Source organism: Lissotriton helveticus, chromosome 1_1 (genome assembly GCF_964261635.1).
Source record: "Lissotriton helveticus chromosome 1_1, aLisHel1.1, whole genome shotgun sequence".
In the NCBI taxonomy this organism is placed as follows: domain Eukaryota; kingdom Metazoa; phylum Chordata; class Amphibia; order Caudata; family Salamandridae; genus Lissotriton; species Lissotriton helveticus.
This window is the reverse complement of record NC_136057.1, coordinates 647,325,799-647,349,466: the sequence shown is the minus strand read 5'-3', so window position 1 is coordinate 647,349,466 and position 23,668 is coordinate 647,325,799. Positions and strand designations below refer to the sequence as shown.

The 23,668-nt window shown below is 44.3% G+C and overlaps 1 long non-coding RNA gene across 1 annotated transcript in view; it reads left to right on the top strand.

Annotated features, from left to right (window-relative positions):
- Positions 1-1,832, top strand: part of LOC144770420 (uncharacterized) — a 107,928-nt gene extending 106,096 nt beyond the window's left edge. Inside the window, exon 3 of the long non-coding RNA XR_013598889.1 lies at positions 1,398-1,832. This is a non-coding gene — a long non-coding RNA (uncharacterized LOC144770420). The remainder of the gene's footprint in view (positions 1-1,397) is intronic.
- Positions 1,833-23,668: the final 21,836 nt, after the last annotated feature.

Genomic DNA, 23,668 nt, shown 5'->3' with positions numbered 1-23,668 from the left:
GAAAACGGACCTGGTGTCTGAGTCATTATTTTATTTGTTTGACACAAACACCCACTTTGGGAGTTTGTTTTTGTAAAACAAATAAGCTTGTCTCCCAGGCGATGAAACATGGCCGTTGTTCAGTACATTTTCACTGCCTTCAGGTGAGTCACCATGGCAGAGAGTCCTCTGAAGCATAGAGATTTCTGCGATGCATGCATACTCTCAAAATATGGTGAGCTGTAGCCCACCAGGACAGTGGAATATATTCATCCGCTGTCCTGGCAGAACAAAGTGCAGCCCGCAAGGGACTCAATAACTCCCCTAGTTTTTACGAGTTCTCAATAGAACATGTATTAGGTTTGGTTTGTATTTATGGTTTGATAATCTTCTATAAACTTGGTCTTAATGCTCAGGGAAACCCACCTCATGGTCTTGTAACCCACATTGGAGCTGGTGAATTATCCAACTGAGATCCATGCTACCTAGCGTAAAATTGGCAATCTAGTTGGACATATATTTACTGTAGCAAGCACCGTGCAAGGTGAAGATGATATTCAATGTATTTAGTCTTCACTGAAAGCCAGTGAAGTGTAATCAGTCTAGTTTTTATTTTTTCATGACTTTTTAGACTAAGGCCCAGATTCATCAAACAAAAATCAGCTCGGAAAGGGGCAGATTCTCAGAATCTGGCGGTATTTTTGCATTTGGGATGCATTTAAGGAATATCAAATTGAGATTCCTTAAATGCAATGCATGAAAGTTTTTAAAATAGCGAATTCGCTAATAGGGCACGCAAATTACCATGAAGTACAACTTCATGGTAATTTGCAAAAACTTTGAAAAATGCACTTTAGTTTCATGTTGCGCACACACGTGCCCTAAGGGCATGTGTGTGTGCAAATATGTGCACATATCAATTTCAGGGGTGCAACAGGGTGTCCTTTGGACACCCCTGCACCCTTGAAATCGCAATCTCATTTTGCGAATCGCAAATTGCGATTCGCAAATTGAGATTCTCTACCCATTCATTCCTAAGAATGAATGGGGAGGTATTCCTTAATTGAGACTCGCAATTTGCGAGTCGCAATTAAGGAATTCTAAGAAATCGCTATTTTTTAAGTGATTTCTTGATGCATTACACTTTGCTATTCCTTAATAGCGAATCAGTATTTTTCGCTATTAAGGAATCGCAAATTGAGTTGTTGATGCATCTGGGGGTAAGGCTTATTCTGGCAACTTGCGTTTGCATAAAAATAACATATCCAAATGTTTATCCGGGCTTAAAGTAAGTCAAAAAGATGGCTAAATGCCACATGTGAAAGGGGCCTCATTGTATTAAGTTATGATGAATTATGTTCTTACTAGTCTTGAATGTCAGGAGCGCCAATAAATAATGTCCTAATTTCTCTTTACAGCGTCAGGAAGACACTACCTGTTCAACAGTCAAACCGGCAAAGTCCAGTGGCTGAATTAGGCAAAGATAATACTCACAGTATGGAGTCACCCTCTCCTTTATCAAACTAAAACTAAGATGGAATAACAATTGTGTTTCTTATTTCGCAATAGTAATACATCATGATAGTGTGTGCCTATAAATAGTTTGAATGATCGTTAATAATTGTATTAATTCCAGTTACTAACTGTTGTTTTTCTGTTTAGCTTATGACATTTTGACAATCTCTTCTTTCATTTTTTAAGAATTTATAAGAAACTGATTTCCTAAATGTTTTGAAAATGTAGCTCTTGTTATCTTGACCTCTATTTTGGCTTCTTCACTTTGAGTCCAGTAGTAAACAGCACATAATGTGTTATTTGGTTAAATGTTAAGACTGTGTCATTAAAATGCTTGACATATGAATGGCTATATGTTTTTTTGTCTCAATTTAATCATTGTAGCTATGATCTGATGGCTTTTAAATATTTTTGTGATGTGATCATTTGTTGTTTCTAGTTTTTTCCTACCTGCAAACATACAAACAATTCGAAATCGTTTTTTGAGCAACTAAAAAATGTTGTCCTAACTTACAGCACTTTTGAAAGTGTTGCCTTCAATACTGTTGATTTACATTATCTTTATTATTTTAGTTATTTTAGTTCAAAGCTGCATATTATTCATTCAGTCCAAATAATGTAAACAAAGCCTACATATATAGTATAACTACTACAAAATATACATTAGTACACCACCTAAACAATTGTGAGAAGATTGAATGCACAGAAATGGAAAGGTAAGGAACTTAAAAGTAGGCCAAATATATAAAAGTGTTTATAAAATTGAAAATGATAGCTGTCAATAAATGAAGTAAACAAGAAAGGCCAAGTCCACATTATCTATTATTTCATTTAGAGCCACGAGTTGGAAAACACTACATCATTGACATGGAAACGTATGTTATGTACGGGCCTTTGGGGCATATGTACAAAGACTGGCGAAAACTACAGCTAACGCTAGTTAGTGGCAGTTTTCTTACCACTGTATACTGCTGAAAACTATCGCCCTGCTAGCAACGTATGTACAAGACGTCGCTACATGGCAATAGCCTCAGAGGTCAGCGCTGAAAACTGCTGCTAACATTAGCGTGATGGCAATAAGAATGCCGGCGTTAAAGGGCGAAAAGCAACGGAAGGCCCATTAGCGGCAAAAAAACGCATGTTAAGTCAGCCCAACATGAGTTTTTTTGCCTCTATTGGAAAAAATAGCTGTTGACCTCCAATAGAAAATGGGCAAAAAAACAATGAAATGCAGAATGGAGCAGCCAGGGCCAAGGGCAGCACACATCAACAAACCCCTCAAGCTACCCAACATCCAAGATGACCAGGATAAGAGCCTTGCTGCCTTGCAGGACCTGCGCCTGGATGCCTTACTGGGCCTGTGTCTGAAGCCTGGATGCCTCGCTGGACCTGCATCTGCAGCCTGGATGCCTCGCTGGACCTGCGTCTGGAGCCTGGATGCATCGCTGGACCTGCATTTGGAGCCTGAATGCCTCGCTGGACCAGCGTCTGAAGCCTGAATGCCACACTGGACTGCACCTGGAGCCTAGATGCCTCACTGGACCTGCGTCTGGAGCCTGGATGCCTCCCTGGACCAGCGTCTGGAGCCTGAATGCCACACTGGACCTGCACCTGGAGCCTGGATGCCTCACTGGACCTGCGTCTGGAGCCAGGATGCATCGCTGTACCTGCATCTGGAGCATGGATGCCTCGCTGGACCTGTGTCTGGAGCCAGAATTAACCCTGGGCGAAGCACTACGCTACGCTCGCGGAGTTTGCGAAGTTTTTGCAACTTCGCACTACGCGAGCTGCACGTAGCACAGTGCGAACATGCGTAGTGCAGCGTAGCATAGTGCAGCGGTCATTTTTTGCTTGTTCGCGGCCCTGAACGTCATGTTCGCGACCGCGAGCAGCAAAATGACATTCCGGCGAGATTCTCAACGCGAGGAGGTCAGGTTTCTCATTTTTGAGTGGCCGTGCATGCTCGCGACCGCTCTCAATGAGAAACTACCTGTTCGCGTTGAGAAAGCTGCCGCTCGAGTAATAATCTACTCGAGCAGCAGAAAACTACAGCTCGCACTGTGCAAGATGCCGTTTTCAATGCTTGCACAGTGCCGGATGCTTGTCCGCACTGTGCAATCATTGAAAACGCATCTTGCACAGTGCGAACATGCTACTACGCAGCTCGCGTAGTGCTACGTGAAGTTCGCGTAGTGCGAAGTGCACTTCGCGTAGCTTCGCGTAGCGCTACTTCGCGAACTACGCCCACCCTTAGCCAGAATGCCTCACTGGACCTGCGTCTGGAGCCTGAATGCCTCACTGGACCTGCATCTGGAGCCTGGATGCCTCGCTGGACCTGCATCTGGAGCCTTGAGTGGGATGTGGAGGAGCTGTGGAGTCGATGAGCCAAGGTGGGAGAAATTGAGGCATGGCGATCGCCCATACCTGGTGGTGAAGTCTGGCCGGTCGCATGGAGACACATTGCTGACCTGTGTGAGAAGACCGCCTTGGAGCTGTGAATGGTAGAAGTGCTCCTGCACAGCAACGTAGGGAGGTCTGCATCGCATACTACGAGCCACCACTACACTGGGGTGCACAGAGAGGATTACCAACGGTGGGCGGCACCTCTCTGCATCACAGGCCGGATGAGCTTGATCTGGCTGGATGCTGTGGAGTGAGGCCCCTGAGCTGCGCCAAACTTGTGTTGCGGGAGCGCTGCAAGTTCACGCCTAATGGGGCCCTGCTGCATCAACTGCATCCGAAGGTTCACCAGCGGACTTGGCGGCGACTGCTGTACCCGCGCTTGTGAAATCCCACATGGCTGAGGCTCCAGCTGGCTGAGTCACAGATTTGGAGAAAGTTTAGCGGATTGTGCCACGGTGTCAATGTCCAGGTAAGGAGAAGGGGGGACACGTAGTGGAGGAGGCCCGGGGGTCGAGTCGCCCAGGCCTAGCACCTGTAGATTACGCACCCCAAGTGTCGGCTCATCCGCTATGGCGGAAGAGCGTCGCCCCACTGCTTCCAAGCAGTGCATGAAGAGCAACAATCATCACATGATGATAACTTCGTGATGGTATTGTGCCATGTTTCCTTTGCAGACGGGAGGGTGGTTAGGGCTGTTCCTTTCGCAGAGCAGGGCAGGGGTGGAGTGGCATGCCCACTCAAGTGCGCAGTGACATTTTGGTCAGCCCGATCAGGCCGCACAAAGCAGTTATGCGCAATGTCCTGTTCGCAATGCAGGCTGCATTACAGCCTGCATGGAGAACATGCCCATACCTCCAGCCCCTGGCTGAACGCCTGGTCCCGCCACCAATGACCAATTCCAATGCCGCATTGCAGTGTTGTGATTGGCTTAGAGAAAGGAGTCCGGCTGCCTACTTCCTGTTCCTGGCAGCAGACTCAGGAGAGCAGGAGCAACGAAGACACGAGACCCAGCCTCGAGGTTAGATTTCTCTCATTTAAATAGTTACAACACCCGCTCACACATATCCCTGCGTCCACTCCACATCCAGATTTCTCTCTGGTGTTTACCACCTCCCAGCTGTCCAGTCCCCCCCCCACAACACTTCTCAATGGCGCCCGCTATGCGGTCATGCGCAGCAGGCTTACCATTGGTGTGCCAAAGGTATATATGGAGTTACGACACATAGCATTATATCACATTCCTTTACAATTCATACTAATACTAGGCATATTGCAACAGTATGGAATGTGTTGGATTGAGGAGATGTAAACATTACTATTCCCACTTCAGTGAGTCCAACCCTAAAACTAACCCTTGCACTTCAAGGCAAACCCTGAACCATAAAATTCATCTTTGAGCCCCCAAAACACACCCTAAAAATCATATTTGACCCAAATGCACACCCCAATTTTCATGATTGACCCCATAAAACCCCACATTTCATTTCCGACCCCCGAAACCCATACCCACCCTAAAAATTAAAAATACCCCATTACTGACCTCTCTCATGCCAAAGGCTAGCCTGTCTGCGTCCGTCTGCCCCTGGACTGTGCTCAGCACCAAGGACCTTTCCTCTCGGACATCCCACCCCTACGGCGCCAGCACCCTCCTAGCCATCAACCCTGGAAGCCACATCACCTGTCAGGGCACACATCTGCTCCGGACCGGACATTGCCATCGCTGTCACTGACGGCTACTAAATCACCCACAAGGACCACCACGTCCAGAAGGAGGCATTGCCATCACCTACAGAAGCACACTCACTGACCACTCACTCTAATGACCCAACAATGACCATGGAACACCTCAAATTCCAGATCCGGGCCAACCCCAACCCCTTCTTCTGCAGCACCCTCATCTGCAGGCCCCCGGTCCATGGACACCCATTCTCCAATACCATTGTAGACCTCATTGCAAACCAGGCTATCTCATCCACCAACAACATCTTACTTGGCGAACTCAAGTTCCACCCAGTGACCAGAACACTACCCCCTCCTGGGGTAGCTCCCCAACATCAGAGTCAAGCAGCTAGTCAGAGCAGCAAGCCATATAACAGCACACACGGCAGAGCACGTCTCCTCCGCCATCAGGACCTTCAACTACAGCCACACCACCGGACTCTCCTGGACCGACCATCATTGTATATATCACATCTAACCATGCCCACCGTATGCAATTGCCATCATCGCCCCCCTCGCAGCTGGATCAAGGCCACCAAAGTACGTCTCTTCAACTCCCTCAGCACCACCATTTCACCAACGCTTACAGAGGATGACAACCCCAGAATTTGGCCAATTAGCAACAGTGCATGAAAGCTTTTCCGGTGAGGAATGAAACGTCTCAATAATTGTATATTCTCAGCGTAACCGTCCGCAATCCGGCGTCCTACCGAGATTCAGATCGTAAAATCTCGGTAGGACGCCGGATTGCGGACGGTTACGCTGAGAATATACAATTATTGAGAAGTTTCATTCCTCACCGGAAAAGCTTTCATGCACTGTTGCTAATTGGCCAAATTCATATCACTAGAACATTTCGTGCATCGGTACAGCAGATATCAGCGGCCTTTTGTTCCACCCTCTAGCTACTTGATCTTATTTAGACCACCTGTGCCCTAGACAGCTAAGGGGCTCCCTTTGCAACATATAGTTTGTCCTGATGATGGTCTCATAGACTACAGGTACAGAGACCGAAACGTCGACCTCTACATCATCCCCCAAGCAACCTATGTGCTTAAGAGTGACTTCTGTGTTTATTTTGGCCTCAGTTACTCTCTTTTGACTTATAGGAGCTGATGTTTGGTTATCAATTGATTTGTTGATTTGCTCTAACGTCTGTTCATGACTTTTTGCTTATCTTTAATTTCTAATGTATCCCCTTGAACTGACTTCTAGAATATAAAATATGTACTTTCATATAAACAGGTTTCTTCGTTTGCTTCTTCGTTATCCTATGTAATTAAGAGTGATTACTGTTGCACTTTGGGAACATTAGAGCTAGATTGTTCACAATAAACTCAAAGATTAATGTCAAGAAACAAGCCAAGTACTACTTGAACAAAATCCCTTGTAGACACCCCTTACCTGAAACCATATACTGCCCAAGCCTACAAGGGTTGATTGGGTTACCCTCACTCCTATCTGTCTAGTAAATACAGCGCATCCGTGGTGTCACTAGAAGGAGGTAGTGAAACATGTTCCAACGCTGTCTTGTCGCAGCGCTTCAACACTTTTCATGAGTGAGGCCCAGGAATGTGCACTATCTTATTGATGGTGCGCAGTCCTGTCCTGTAGTTTTGTCGCAGGGCAGCGCAGCAACATTGCTTGCAGCGTTGTTTGGCAAAAAAACCTGCTGAGATGATGCCCCAAGGGTTATCTCCATTTTTAAGACCAGCTATTTTCTGGTCTTAAAAAACTGCCTCCAACTGCAGTTAAAGGCAGTTGTTTTGGTCCTCCAAGGTTAAGGAATCCCCTTGTAAATATCTCTAAGTGGGGTTGGCGGCCTTTTTTTGCACGGGAAAGCCTCCCTTGCATGTCAATATCGCTAACAGAAGTGGCGATCTTCATAATGGACGTTCTCTCTGGAAAACTGCTGCTAACAGCGGTTAGCAGCAGCTTGTACATAATGCTATGAAAATCTTGCCGCAAAACCATCTGAAAAGTGCCACTGATGCGGCGTTAACTCCTTGTACATATGCCCCTTTCAGTCCACTCCCTCTGCATAGATAAGGCCCTTGTTCTACAGCACAGTAAGTAGTAAAGCAGCCATAGGATGTGATGAGCGACATGGTTTCAACTTCCTTCAAACCCCCATAGCAATCACAGGTCATCTTCCATACTAAAAAAAATGATAGAAAACATAATGCCTACTTGGTATAAACCTGTTGCTAAAATAGTTAAAAAGGTATTTCCTGGCACTGTGACATCCCCACCACCGGCCTCCATTCACACCCTCCACTGAAATGATCCACTGAACAACCATTCTCTGAGGCTTCCCTTTCCCTCGCCATATGAAGCCATGCTCTCTCTCCAATCCGTGCAAGCACAGAGTGCCAGCGCGGTGCTAACAGTGACTTCATGGGAGTCGCTGACAGCATTGTTGCAATCCCTGTTAGAAGTGGGTCCGCGGATAGCCACAGTTGACAGGGAAGTGTATCTCGTGAATTCCGCCTCCCTTGGGTGACCGAATGGGACAATTTTATTAAAGTTGAGCATCGTATAAAGCCAACCTTCTATACAAGCCTCTCCACACTTGCTAAAGAAATACGCAGGTGACAGTATGATGCGCTCGTCAAAGGCCGGCCGCCGGATGTCGATAGGACCTGCCCCTTTCTTCTGCCACCTTAAAATTCAGGAAAAACCCACCAGAGCTTTCAGCGTGAGAGACAAAACAAGGACCTGGCGAGGATCTGGCTTTGTAGATGTACATTGTGGAAACCAGGAGTAAAATCCCTCTGGACAGGTGGCAGGAATGCTGTGAATTAAATGTAGTAGGAGGCAGCAGACTGCTGTTAGGCAGGATGGATCAAGGCAGGCATCGAGCTGCTGCAAAGCAAGTAGCATGCTGAAGTAAGAGAGGACTGATGGAGACTGATAGGCAGTTAGTTCTCGATCCTTCCAGCTCAAGCACGGAGCTAATGGAGGCTTCGGGAGGAGACGACTAATAGAATGTCCAAGCTCAGCTCCCTTTTCTACCACTTTAATGGATGAACCAAACTCAAAGAAAGGTTAAATAGGAAGTAAAGCATCACCGTTCCGGTGCAGGAGCCAGAATAGGAAATCATATTAAATACAAGAATTAGAAAAAGGAGTAAAGAGCTACAAAGTGAGGAGTTCTGCTCTAAAATGTACCAGATAGGAGATAGGATGAAAACTGGAGTAGATATTTGTGAAGATGACAAGTAAGGAATCATATATATTAATCAAGGCAAGATTTTTAAAAAATGTTATTGTAGTGCCGTAGCCACAGTCCAACTGCCGCTGATCAACTGTACAAACTAACATCCCGTTACATTCTGTCAGAATGACATACCCACAGCACCAGGTGATTCTATCTGGAGAAATGCTATCGCCATTCACCGGGCGGCGCTGTCAAAGAGTATGTTGGTGGAGTGGCCAATGTCTGCAGTGCAGAGTTACATCCAGGAGTCTCCTGATGTTTCACAGCTAAGATGTGTAGTACTGCGGTTAGAAGAACAACACCTCATATGCTGCAGGCATTTGCCCGCCAAGATATCGAGGGCCTCATTTATGAGAATTGACGCATTGCTGCGTGAAAGCAGCGATGCGTCACTTCTCAGTGCGCACTCCTTGCGACATACCTGATGCGTCATATTTACTGTATGACGCATCATGTCGCAAGGAGTTACAGATACGTCAGTATTTCTGACGTATCTGTATGGCGCAAAAGTGACGCATTGCTGGAGTGTGTCACAAAAGTGACGCAACTCCAGCAATGCGTCCTTTCACATGGGGTAAGCCCCATGTGAAAGGGCCTGCGTCAGTCTTACACCTGCTGTGAGGCAGGCGCAAGATTTTGACGCAACAGCATCCTAGAAGTGACGCAGTGAAATCTCATAGATTTCACTGCGTCACTTCTACGAGGCTTGTTGCGGAGGAACGCCCCCCTGCATACATTATACCTGACGCAGGTATATTGTAGCGCAGGGGTTTACAAAGTGACGCATCTGCTTAGATGCGTCACTTTGTAAATAGTGCGCAACAGGACGCATGTTTTACGCCACCGATGCGTCACAAAAAGTGACGCATCGGAAGCGCAAAACTGACGCAAGGCCTCATAAATGAGGCCCGAGAGCTTTGGAGGAGGCAAGCGCAACCCACTGCAAGGCTGCGTGTGCCATAGACATTTGGGGCCTCATTTATGAAAAGTGACGCAACGCTGCGTGAAAACAGCGATGCATCACTTTTCACTGCGCACTCCTTGCGACACCAATGATGCGTCATATTTAATGTATGACGCATCATGTCGCAAGGAGTTACAGATACGTCAGTATTTCTGACGTATCTGTAAGCGCAAAAGTGACGCATTGCTGGAGTGTGTCACAAAAGTGACACAACTACAGCAATGCGCCCTTTCACATGGGGCAAGCCCCATGTGAAAGGGCCTGCGTCAGTCTTACGCCTGCTGTGAGGCAGGCGCAAGATTTTGACGCAACGGAGTCCTAAAAGTGACGCAGTGAAATCTCATAGATTTCACTGCATCACTTCTACGACCCTTCCTTGCGTCAATACGCCCCCTTGCATACATTATACCTGGCGCAGGTATAATGTGGCGCAGGGGTTTACAAAGTGACACATCTACCTAGATGCGTCACTTTGTAAATATGGTGCAACAAGGCACATTATTTACGCTGCTGGTGCGTCACAAAAAGTGACGCACCGGTGGCGTAAAAGTGACGCACGGCCTCATAAATGAGGCCCCAGGTCTGTGCTTCAGCAGCCTCGGAGGAGCCATTGCGACCGGGCCGCCTACATTTTGTTGGAACATTTTGGGGATTTTGTGCATTTGAAAAGCTAAACAGAACATTAGGTGCATGAGAATATTTAGAACTTGGTACCCAGTGCTTTATTTGAGCCGGTGGCTTCCGGTGTTTGGCACCAGCACTTAATGGTCATCCCCACACTTATGACAATCTGTCACATGGTGGCGCTGCTCATATATGTTGTATTTATATTGTCCTTTCTGCTATTTATTAATTACTATGGTCTCTTTCACACATGATGTATTTTCAATATTCTTTTAACCTGTAATATATATTTATTGTTATTTTGGTTTGACCGGTTTTTCCCCACCATGCGTTATTATGGAATGTTCCTATTTGGAATGTTTGCTGAGTGACAGCCATTCTCAGTCAGCTGAGGCGATTTGAGATTGTGACTGGAATTAAAGTTATTCCTACGATCACTGCGTGTGAAGAATTATTTGTGGAGTTGATTATAACAATATCATTTAGACATGAGCAGAACAACGGTTGTTGCCTCCCCACCCATTCCTTTAGGTCTGGGGGCATGGAATAATCTGAATTGTCACACTTGCAGGCGAGATACATGGTTAGTAGTTGTTTTGGTACGGTCTTTGGCAGCAGTGACGGGGCATTGGGTGGTGCAAGCTGCAGTGGCCTCCCTGTCAGTGCCCTGGCACTGTTATTATTTTACAAATTAAGCACTGGTACCCCTTGAAATCAGCTGTATCACTTTCTGGTGTTATATATTTTTTTTAATTGCAACCGCTTTCAGGTGAACCTGTCTTGGGCACTGAAACGAATGTGCGTAACAAAATAGACACTATAAACATGTGCTCGGGGGCTTTACACTATCGCTGACCCAATCGTCTGAAGATCCGCGAAACTTCTATAGAACACCGCCTGTGAGACCGGTACTGGAGAGCTTGCCTGGCAGTGGAACATACCAACTCTTACAGTAAGAGGTAAACACTATGAGCAACGTTGACAACGCTCACAGTTGATACAAACTTGCATTTCTAGTCATTATCGATCTAACAGCCCTATTCAATAGACCATAAATTACATTTACCTATCAAGCACTGCCTTATGTCTCACCCTGCCACAAAGTTGTGACATGACGTTTTAAAGCTGTGCAAGCAAACTGCTCGCAAATGACCTGAGTTTCTTCAGATATTAGTCACCTGCCTCGAGGAGCAGTCATCGTGCCGAGCATACAGTCAATTATAGGCACACTGAAGATCATCATATTTTCATAGCCCAACAGTCATTGATTTTCATTTTCTTATATTTTTGCTTTGTTTATGTTTATGTTTATGGTATGTGTTCGTGTTCATTCTGGAAACAGTTCATGTCAGAACCTTAGAAGCACAGTAGGAAAACTAAATCGATTTATACTGAAATCCGTGCACATTACAAATTGTACATATGAAATTATTACGAGTGGGTAAAGTCAATAAAATATATAAATAAGCATTACCTCAAAATAAGAGACAACATTGCTGCTTGGAATTACACCGCTTTTTCATAAATTACCATAATCTACTCATTATAAATATATATTGTTCTTCCTAAATTGAGTCAACTTTACATTGAAATGGTACATAAATTCAAATTGTTGTTTCATAAATGTTTCCAGATTATCAGGCTATTGCATTAGACCTGAAATATTGCTAAATTATAATACAAAAAGGACCTTTAATATTTGTTTAATTTCCAAACAATCCCATAGAATTTTAAGTACAATGCTCCATGAGAAATGTTTGCAATATTCTATTGCATGCTCTTTGGAGGCTCCAGAGTAATTGTACCTTTACTTTTCAGCTTGCGTGTGACTAAGCAATAAAACAGTCGTGTAGAGGAGAGTGTTTACATGGAGCTGTGTAGGTATCAATAGGAACACAGTACCACGCTGAAAACTAAGAAAGGGAATGGGCAGGAATGTGCCATGATTAAATGATATGGCACATTCCTTTGCTTTCCTTGTGCTGGCGCTCTATGTGCTGCCTTGAGACAAACCAATAAAAACGTTATTCCCTTAGATTTATTGTTAAAATCAGAACATTCACTATGCTGATGCTTAATTACCAACTGATATAACTTTGATGTAAATAAATAACTAATTATGCTCCTACCCCAAAATTTAGAAATTCATAAATATTTAATAAAATACACATAAAATACCAGTGCCATTTTTTTGTAATATAGTTTATCATCAATGGGACCAGATACATCATCAAAACTATTTGGTCCAAAAATAACATGGAAAACATTCACAATTAAAATACTAAATAGTTATTGTGTCGACACAGCCTTTCAGTGGCTCCTTGATCTTTATACCACCTTCTTCAGGACCAATAACTTAATTAAAACCATTGGTATTCATCAGGATTTTATATCATATATATTGTATGGCATTGCTTTTATTGTTCTTCACCCATAATAGCACGAACAGACCTTCTCTTTCCAAATGAGATAATAAACTAATATGTAAGACTTTGCAGCCTAAATGTTACGTGGGTAAACCAAGTAGGACACGTCTACTGTTCCTTTAATTTCCCAAGCAAGACTGCTGCAATGATAATGCAGATGTCAGCAGTCAATAAATTACTCCTAAAAGTAGCATTTTCAATTAGCTGCCTTTTAGGCGCAATTTACACAGTTGGTTGTATCTGCTAGTTTACTAACTGACACAGGTCTTGCAGTCTGCCCATACGGTGCCTCATGCTTCTTGTTAAGATCAGGGTCCAGCAGGAACCCAAACCATCATTCCTATTCATCCACATAGCGAAAGTTTGGATTTGAACAATACGTCCAGGATAAAAAATGTTGCATTGGTTTGGCTGAACCCTTTTCCCTGTACTTTTATAAAGGGGTTACTCTCTAAATCGTTGCTGCTTTGAGCCAGCGTAGGCCACCTTTGCACTAGGGTGCAAGGGGGCCTGTGTTGCATGTAGGGTTATTTTTGTGCAGGTAGGGACACTTACCTACACAGAAATAAACCTCAGAGGCATTTTATAGTTTCCAAGTGTGCTGCAGAATTGTTGTTATACTTTTTTAATCTTGCTGTACTGTGTTTGATGGATTATTATAAATACATAAAAACTTGAGAAAACAAAAAGAAGAAATAAAGATATAGGTAATAACATAAGGTGACCTTGCATGGTTTGATAAATATCACTTAGGTTTTGCATAGCCCTTGCGCCCCCATGAGTGGTGCAAGGGCGATGCAAAACCATGATAAATTTGCACCTAAATCCTGAGGTATACAGCCTGAGCAGGCCCAGAAACAGCCCAGAAAAAAAGAACCTGGAACAATATCTCTAATGTTAGATTATGAGCTTTACTTCACCTAACCCACAAATATTAGGTAGGAAATATGAGACCAGGTGTCAGACATGTGTCCACTCAGAAAATTTCTGGACTTCAATGCTTCTCCATCTTGACCACCGTTTACCTCCAAGAAGACTAAAAGCCACTCCTGAAAACATAGGAAACAAGTGGAATTGAGAAATAAAGAAAACATCCCTGTGTAGTGTCTTAGGCTTGTTTCAGAATGTTAATATGTGAAAACACTATGATTCCAATGCTCTCTACTAAGTGTTCTATAGAAGGCAGTTGACAGTCCTACACAGAGGCTGTAACCGCTCTGCTCTGATGGTCCAGCTAAATGAAAATAAATCTACAAACTGACCATCTACACGTTGTGTCCTCTCTTCATTACGACACATTTTTTATGGCGACGAGGTTTGGGCCGTCATCAAGAACCCAAGGGATCTGAAAAAGCAGATTGGGCAACAGAAGAGCTTGAAGAAGCCTGTTCCGCATTGACAAACTATCTCCTCAACAATACAAGTAAGGAGAGACTGCATGCGTGATTTGTTTGGCGGTGAGGGAGCAGGCCGAAAGAAAAGGAATCATTGTCTGTGCATTGCAACGCAAAAGTACAGCCTGCGTTCCAGCAACGGACAGAGTTGCATGCTTGATGTTGGAAGCGTGTTAACGTCACGACGTTGGAGACGTGTTTTGCGTTCCAGCAGTGAAACGCACATCCATTTGCCAAGGTGTCATCACAAAGTATGCTGTCATTGACGTTCTTGACAGATTAGCGAACGTCCGAATGCTGTGAGCTCACAAATACATAAAAGGAGCTGCTAAACAAAGCTGGCGGCAAAAAGTATTTTTATGGCACTTGTGTGAGCTCACAAATAAATAAAAGGAGCGGCAAGTCAAAAGGGAGCAGAAAAAAAGTATTTCTATGGCACTTGTGCATTCAACTCCAGCGGTTCTTAAACATTATGACCCAGCTCTCACCTGCATTATTATTGTTTGGGTTGCAGCCTGATGAAGTCATTTGGCACGGATTAGTGCATGATGAAACACGTGTTGGCTGCTTTTGGAGACAAGTGAACTGGAATAAATATATTTCAAGACTTTTGAGTTGGACCTTTACTTGAAGAACTAAGTGGATGATCATGTTATGGACTTTATATGATACTGATTGTTGAGATATATTATAAATTGATGTGATTTTCCCAACGTATTGTTGACTGTAAGAAGTATTTAGTTGTATCTATTACGACAAACCGAATGCTAGAAACGGTTTAGGGTCTACATTGACATATATAGCTAGAGTGCTCAGGGAGGAGTGTAATATTATTGGCTGCAATGTAGGCTGTATGTTAGTATTGTTTACTTTACTTTATTTAATTTATCATTCAGATAAATTAAATTAAATCCAATTGAATAATTACATAAGATACACTTTTTTAAATTATAATAAACTGTTATTAATGCCTCAAATATTTTCTATGAAAATGTTTTAGAGAGCCAGTGTTGACCATGTGTGGTGCTTGATTTACCCCAAGGCTTGGATGGATTTCATATAATCCTGTTTTGTTAGTAGCACTACAGAAGTAGATTGAGGTGGAGGTGTATGTTCTGTGAATGGGAATTGTCTCACTTGTTTGTGTTATTTTATTTTTTTATTTTGCCACGGCCCGCTTTAAACCTCTCTATAAATTCCCCTAAACCTCACCCATTTTGTAGTAATTATTATCCATATTTCCACTAGACTCCCTTGTCTATACCACATTTACTTCTAAAACCTATACTTTCATGCACGTAGATCTCCATCACCAGGGCGGAGATCTCCTCATAGAAAAGATCGGATAAGAAGAGATGTCCCTTAAGGATCTTTGTGATTTGCATTTTTCGTGCCACAAAGTACTATAGACGTAGTACAAATGAATTTTGTGAGTGGAGCCCTGTGTATCTATCAAAATCCCTTCTGTGCCCTTAACACTCACTGTTTGTTCGATGTAAACTAATAGTAATGAATTGCAATTTCTCTCTGGCCCCTGAATCTTATTCAATTAACGTTGTAATCCACTGTTGCAGTTGCAGGGATAGACTGTAATGTAGAGGTAGCCCATTATCAGGAAAAGTACGGAACTTTGGAAATGCTTCTGGCGATGACAGCTTCTTAACTGAAATATAGATCCAATAGACATCAACTGAGTTTTGATTTCCTTGATTCTAACGCCAGACACAACCCAGCGCAGCAATTTAGATATTTGTCAATTTCCCTTAGGCCCAGGTAGGAACTCTTGGGACAACGTCCGCACTCTTTTTTTGGCATGTTAGAAATAGTTGTAAAGAAACTGTGGCTCTTCACTCGATGCTAAGAAAGCATTTGCCGTGTCAAATGGGTTTTTTTATTCTGGATTTAGATTAGGTGTCTCTATGCCGTATTTAGATAAATTGTGTAATATTTGTGTTCAATACCTTTGCCATCAAATGAGGCAACAGAGATATTCTCAGTCGTGACTGTTTTTTCTTGTAGCGGTGGAAACTCTGGCTCTTGCCACCCGTCAGTCAATTCAGATATGTAGTATTACAATATTAACATAAGAAAAATAAGTAATCCTGTGTACTGATGACATTATCGCATGTGAAACAATTGATTGCTCATTTGTTGAATACCATGAATATATAGTCATATTACAATGGCAATATGATTAATGTGGAATCATGAAGCATTCTCATACGAAAAAAGGCTGCAGTAGGATATGGTCAAATTACCTGGGTCTTGAGTAAGGTTACTTAAATAATTATGCTGATTAATAGGCGTCTTGCCAACATAGATCTTAACATGCACCTATAACTTGAGAAAATTAAGTTTTATTTTGCTAAAGGGGAGCAGCGGCCCATTCTTCAGGACAGAGGGACCACGCTCTTGCACCTTTTAGACATCAAGATGTCTAAAAGGTCTATCAGGCTGACCTTTGCTCAGCCTGACAGACACTCTTTAGTTTCAGGTCAGCCGTCCAGGAGCTTGATATGTGCTAAATGCAAAGGCTCCTGGCTGCCTGAGCTGAACTTTGCCGGCCTTATGATGTTACCTCCTTAAGCCTGTTGTCATGAGGGAGAGCGTCAGTGATAGCCCCGTACCTGGTTGCCTCAGTTTTAAGCCCTCAAGTGCCCAGAGCGAGTGTCTATCACTGAGACTTCGTCACAGAGTGGGAGGGGTCAGCAGATTTTCTGACCCTATCCTGCTCTGTGACGAGGTAGGGACTGAGGTCAACCAATGAGGGAAGGCAACAGTTCCAACCCTCCTTGCACCTCCTATACTTCCCTCCCTGAAAGCTGCAGTAGGTAAGTCTTGCTTTTTTTAGTAACTGTTTGATACATATGTGTACGTATGAATGTACATGTAGATGTAAGTGAGTGTTGTGAATGGGTGTGTGTGTGTGCATGCCTGCATGTGAATGCTCGGATGTAAGGGTTTGCGCATGTGTGCCCTTCCCCCGCCCCAGTTGTTCTTACCAGCCACCACTACTAAAGGGTCACATTACAGCTTTAATTAGGGTACAGGGAGCACAGAATGCTCCGTCTTTGAATGCCTAAATCACTACTTAAAAAAGAAGAGCGTTTCAAAACGTCATAACATATTAATAAGGAGAACGATGAGATAGCGCAATATGTTTAGAATAGAATGATTAGGTCTCGCCAACCTGCTCATGTTTTAATCATTCTGATAATTATATATAAGGCTTATAGTATGAAGCCTTCCGAAAAAACATCTGTTATGTGATAATATGCAGTCTTATTGAGGGTGACATTTTTGAAAGTTTTTCAACTGTCTGGTAACCATTGTTAATAATGAAAATCGATGCTTTTTGGATGAGTGTTTTGTTTGATATTTAGTACGAGATAACAACTTTTTTGTATGTAGTAGTACATGTATTGTTCGATCAATCAACATCATTTTATTGCATGTATGTTAAAACAATCTGATTTTGATCTGAGCAACATGTGAATGTAATATCGTACGTAAGACGCTGGGTGGAGCCAGTGGATAAGCCATGACTGTGTTAAAAGTAAAATGCTTTCTTTGATCATTCTCTTTAAGAAAACTCCATTCTGCAGCTGTTTTCTAACATTTGGTCAAAACACTGACACATGTACCACAGCTTCAAAGGAAGATGGGATTGCTTCTTAAAAAGAAATGTATTTTTAAAATAAAGACATTTTATAAAGTCCAGATCCAGAAATGTGGCTGGTACATAGATTTCATACTTGGAAGGTTATGGGCAGGAAATAAATGTGTTGGAAAGCATTCATAGCATTATGTCCTGTTGAAAGTTACTACTTTTGGGAGTTTATTCAGATCATATATTTCAAGATTCGAAAAGTGAAATTCAATGAAGAGAATTTTCAACTCTTATAGGACGTTTAGGCCATACAGGCGGCAGGTTTACTGGAAGTATCTGTGGGTTAGATATACCAGTTAATCCACGGATCTTAGGACTTTCATATCCATAATGCCTAAATGTGGGTTTTTCTTTTTAGCAGTGAATTTGTTTTTTGATGACTGTAAAAACTGAGAAGAGTAAACATATGGCATAATTGACTTCGTGAAATGCAACCAAAGGCAACATCTCTCAAATTAAATTTCATCACACTCCTTCAGAAGAGTTTTGCAGTGTTAACCAACAACTTTTATGTTGAAATGTTAAAATCAGTTGCGGCTCCTCTGCTAAGGTGGAGAAGCGTCACCCCACTGCTTTTAGGAGTGCAAAGAAGGAAAAATAAAATGATAACAACACAATGTTGTTCATTTATTTTTTCACGCTGAAGCAGGTTTTGAGGCATGGCTGGGTTTGGCTGTCAATGCAGCCAGCAGAGGGAGGAGGAAATATATACACTTAAGAGCGCATGATGGTTTAGCCAGCCATCTTTGCTGGCCAACAGCCATGCGCACTTAGCATGTTCCCGCCAGGCTGTAATGCACAGCCTGGTGGGGGACATGCACAGTCTCCCACTGCCTGTCTGAGCGCTGACCAAGGGCGACTATACTCATTACGACTCAGGGAGGACGCACTCTGCTGGAATTGTAACAAAGGGAAGGGGGACCTAGCACACCTTATCTCCAATACTCCCTGGAGAACAAGAATGCAAGGACTTAGGGGGATTGGGGGGGTTGAGAAAGCAAGATCACCTTATTAAAGAAAAAAGTGCTCACAATCTAAATCACACAATCTGTGCAACACTCTAAGTAAAGGGGCCAGTAGCCACGGAAGGATACAAATGACAACATAGCTGTCATAAGGAGGGACTAACAAGCCTATACACCGATCAGAAGGCAGCATTTAAAAAGGACAAAGACACAAAACAATGAAAAAGATGGGCGGGGGTGTGGGTGTGGCTTCTCTCCCGTATTCAAATACCCCTGATCAACCCCAGAGCAGCGCTTACAGGCTGGCTCAGGTCTCGACCTAAGAAGGGGAGGTTGATTCCCCAAAAATGTTTTATCTGACAAGTAGCCAGACGGACTTTGTGAGACTTCTACCTGTGACAAGGACTTCTAGTCTCCATGCAGGGTGAGGGGACATTATCCAGAGACACCAAGACCCCCTGCCCTGGAACCTGGGGCATCATCGCCTGCCTGCTTTCCAAGACCGGTGTGCCCTGTGAGGAAAGCATTGGAGAGAGCGAGAGAGCGAGGTCTGTTGGGGAGCCCTGACTGAAACAAATCCCTGAGAAGGTGTGAGGAGAGCTGCTGTTATGTTATGTTATGTTAGAGTTCATTTATATAGCCCCATCACCAGAAGGTCTCTAAGCACTGCAACATAAATCAGAGGCCCAGTATCCCCATTCGCAACTATCCACGATCTGCATCAGAATGGGCTTAACTAAACTCCTCTGTAAACAGAAGGGTTTTAAGTCTCCTCCTAGATGGTAGTAGCCTGCTTTCCTTGCGCATACCGACAGGCAGTTTATTCCAAACCTGGGGAACAGTGACAGAGAATGCCCGGCCCATAGGGTTGTTCTGTTAAAACATGGGCAGGCTAACAGACAAGAGTCTGATGACCGAAGGGTGCGACCAGGAACAAAGGGCCTGAAGCGATCTTTGATGTATTTGGGTGCCTCTCCAAACTGGGACTTGTGAGCCATTTACAGCCCCTTGAATTTAACCCTTTACTTAATGGGAAGCCAGTTGAGCTGCTGCAGCAGGGGAGCAGCATGGGCTCTTCTTGGCAACCTAAAAATCAGCCTTGCTGCATCGTTCATGACCACTTGTAGCATGCCCAGAAGTATATTGGGAAGCCCGATGTCGACTGCATTGCCATAATCTACGCGTGACAAGATTTTTGCCGTCATGACAGTCTGCATGGTGAAGAAAGACAACAAGGTCACCAGTTTCCAGAGTTGCTGCATCAGGCCAATACAACTTCCTACGACAGCAGATACCTGTTTTTTTAGGGTTAGTCCTGCGTCCAGCTTTATGCCTAGGCTCTTTACTGCTGGCACCGGGATCGGAGTGGTGCCTAGCTCGTGAGGCCAATATAGAATGGACTAGGGCGAGACCCCTGTGGTCACAGCCAGTACTTCTGTTTTGTCTGGATTTACCTTTAGGGAGTTAGAGGTCATCCAGTTCATGGTGAAATGGAGGATATTCTGGACGTTACCCTGAGTGGCGGGAACATTGTCAATACGCACAATTACCTTGGTGTCGTCGGCTTAATTAAACACCTGACATTTTGTTTTAGCTAAGGCATCTATCAAAGGCTGCAGGTAGATATTAAAAAGTAAAGGGGACAGTGCAGAGCCCTGAGGGATCCCCCATTGTAGGCTGCCCTGCCCAGATGTACAATCTCACACTTGGACTCTCTGGGACCGATCCTACAGGAAGGAGGTAATCCATTGGAGGACCATCCCAGAGACTCCCAGCTGCCGGACACGGGCTAACAACTGCACGTGGTTCACCGTGTTGAATGTGTCTGGAAGTACCAAGATGATTAAGTCTGTGGGGTTCTTCTTATCGGCTGCAGGCCTCAGATCATCAGCAGTGAGAGCATCACTAACTCAGTGCTGTTGTGCGCCCTGAAGCTGGCTTGCCTAATGTGTAACAGCTGATGTTGTTCTACAAAGGCCCAAAGTACTCGACGAACATGTTGTTCAAGAACTTTAGACCAGGGGGTGAAATGTGTGTTGCCCATATCGGGTATAATGTCTTCAACCTTAGTTGAAAAGAAATCCTGCATCTTATCGCACTCAGCCTGACTGGTGAATATCTTTGGCTCTTTCAGAAGTATCCTAAATGTCTCTTTCTGGGTGTCTGTCGCTTCGCTAATCCTGGCTTCATAATATGTAGACTTTGTTCTAATAATTGAGGCCTTATACAGGGCCAGTTTTTCTTTATACACGTCCTTTGACTCAGGATCGGAACATTTCCGCCAGAGTCGCTCACACTGACGGAGAACTTGTTTTTCCCCTCTCAGTTCATGTGTGTACCATGGTGCTCCCTTCGTGCTATTTATTATTCTTATCCTATGGGTGAGGGCAATCTCGTCAAAGACTGACCTCAGCTGAACCTCGCAATTACTCATACTTCAAATCCAGATCCCGAGACTGGGACCCTGAGCGTATTGTCTGGTTTAACATCTCCCTTAACTTGGCGTCTTCAAGCTTACGCCAGTTCCGTTCCACCCTCCATCCTGCCGGTACGTATTTGGGGGGGCTGTCTATGGGGAGTATAAGACTGATCAAAGAATGATCAGACCTACTACATTGTCTGTAATCAGTATGTAGGATAGCTGATGATGTGGCTCAGATAAGGTCTAGAATATGGCCCTTTTCGTGTGTGGGGAGTTCTACAATTTGGTGCAACCCCAGCAAAGTGATGGCTTCCTCGAACCTGTTGGTCGTACATTGTCTTGGTGTCTGGTCCCAATGATAATTAAAATCCCCAAGATCTGTTGATATCTGGAGCACAAATCACTCATAACTTCATGAAACAGATTATTGAAAAGCGGAGATAGCCGGGGGGGGAGGGGTATACCACTACTACTATCAGACACGAGGATGTAAGTCCCAGCTTTATCCCCAGAACCTCAGCCCCGTCCTGGCTCTTCTCCAATATTTTCTCTGCAGCAAATATCCTGCGTGTGAGAATGGCAACTCCACCTCCCCTTTTATTTCCCTGCCGATTAGAGGTCAAGGCACTGAACTCAGGAGGAAGAGCGACCACTATATCAGGCCCTGAAGTATCCTCAAGCCATGTCTCTGATAAAGCAAGAAAGTCAAACACCCCCTCCTGAAGTGACATAAATACTTCTAGACTATGCTTGTGAGGGACTGGGAGTTTAGCAGAGCAATCTTTAGGCTGGAGGGTGTCTCTGGGCCTGTGCCTTAAGGCATCGGAGCTGGAACACAGGTCAACGGAGGATTCCTACTGCCTGCTAGCAGGTTTTCTAACCAAAACTGCTCCGCAGCAGAGTCCGGGAGGGGCGGCATGTGGAATTCATACTTAATCATGCTAAGTTATTCCTTAGCATAGACCAATTTTGGGCCAGGGGTCCTGGCCTCTGGCCGCGGTAGGACGCGGACGAGCGCAGACAGGCTTGCCTAAGGCATGCCTTTGGCGCACCAGCGGCGTGCCCGCTGCACCTGCCTGCTGTGTGCGTCCGCTGCACGTCCATTGCAGCATTGATTTTAAAGGCGTTACAATGCAGGGAGCTGAAACCCTAACCTGCCTAAAGCGGAAGTGAATCACATGCTTTCTCCACACAAACAGCACCAGCGGTGGAACGGAAAGCAACTCAGAAGTGCAAAATGCGGCGAGAATCAGGTAATTATTTAAAAGATAAAATACAATTTAATTGTTATTCAAAGTGGTTTAAAGCAGCAAACAAATGCAGCTAAAATCTATGGCAACTATGAAATGGTTAGCACGCGTGAAAATACCAGCATCTAATCCGCTGCACATTCATTGCAATATTGATTTTAAAGGCCTTAGGTAATTTCCCATGTACAGGAATTGTCGATCACCCCCATCTGCCAGGAGAGACCGCAATGATCTCAGCCGTATGAAGTGTGCCGTGTGGGAAGTACCAGACTGCACTGCCGCTATGGCCCCTAACACCAGAAGGGTTCACCAGTGAATGTAATTGGTCTGGAGCGTTAAAAATATTTGAGGGCAGTGCCCAGAAGAGTCTGTGCCCAATAGTGAGCCACACAGCAACCCTGTATGCAGAAGCGGCTGCCGCTATCAACTGTTAGGGCCTTCGTCCGCAGTAAAGGATTACTGCTGTAACGAGCGGGGCTAGCACGCCAACTGCACCTAACTACTTCCCCGAAGACTTCAGGACACCGCTGAGGACTTCCCACCCTCACCTGAGCTACAGTTAGGAGCCAAAAAACTCTCTCCTACTGTTCAATATGAGAAGGGCAACTTACCTTTTGTATCCGCTGACTGGGATCAGCTCCAATTGCTAGAAACCAACCGGGAGCGCTGCTCAGCCGGAAGAGCCTGTGCCGCCAAGCACTGCTGCACCCACTGTGCCATACAGGATCCGGACTTGGGAGCGCCGGAGTAGGGGGCACTCACTGCAACACTGATCACTGTCACACTGCTGGAGCAAGTAAGACTGATACAAGGCCTTTGAGACACTGGGGGGTTCACTGCGGAAGGTGCTGTGGCACCATAGACACTTTTGGCTGACAACCGAAAGAGTCAAAAGGGAACTCTTGGGTATGCCCTAATGTTTTGCATTTGCTCATGCAACGACCAGTGAATGGGGAATAACACTGTACATGTAATATGATGGAAGAAGAGACAAGGATTAATAAACCACTACAAGAGCTCCGATCTCAATGAGGATTGTGTTATTGCATATGATTATCGAAACACTTTGCATGTGTAGAATTAGAAAGAAAAAGTAACTTTTTCTTATAAACGCAAG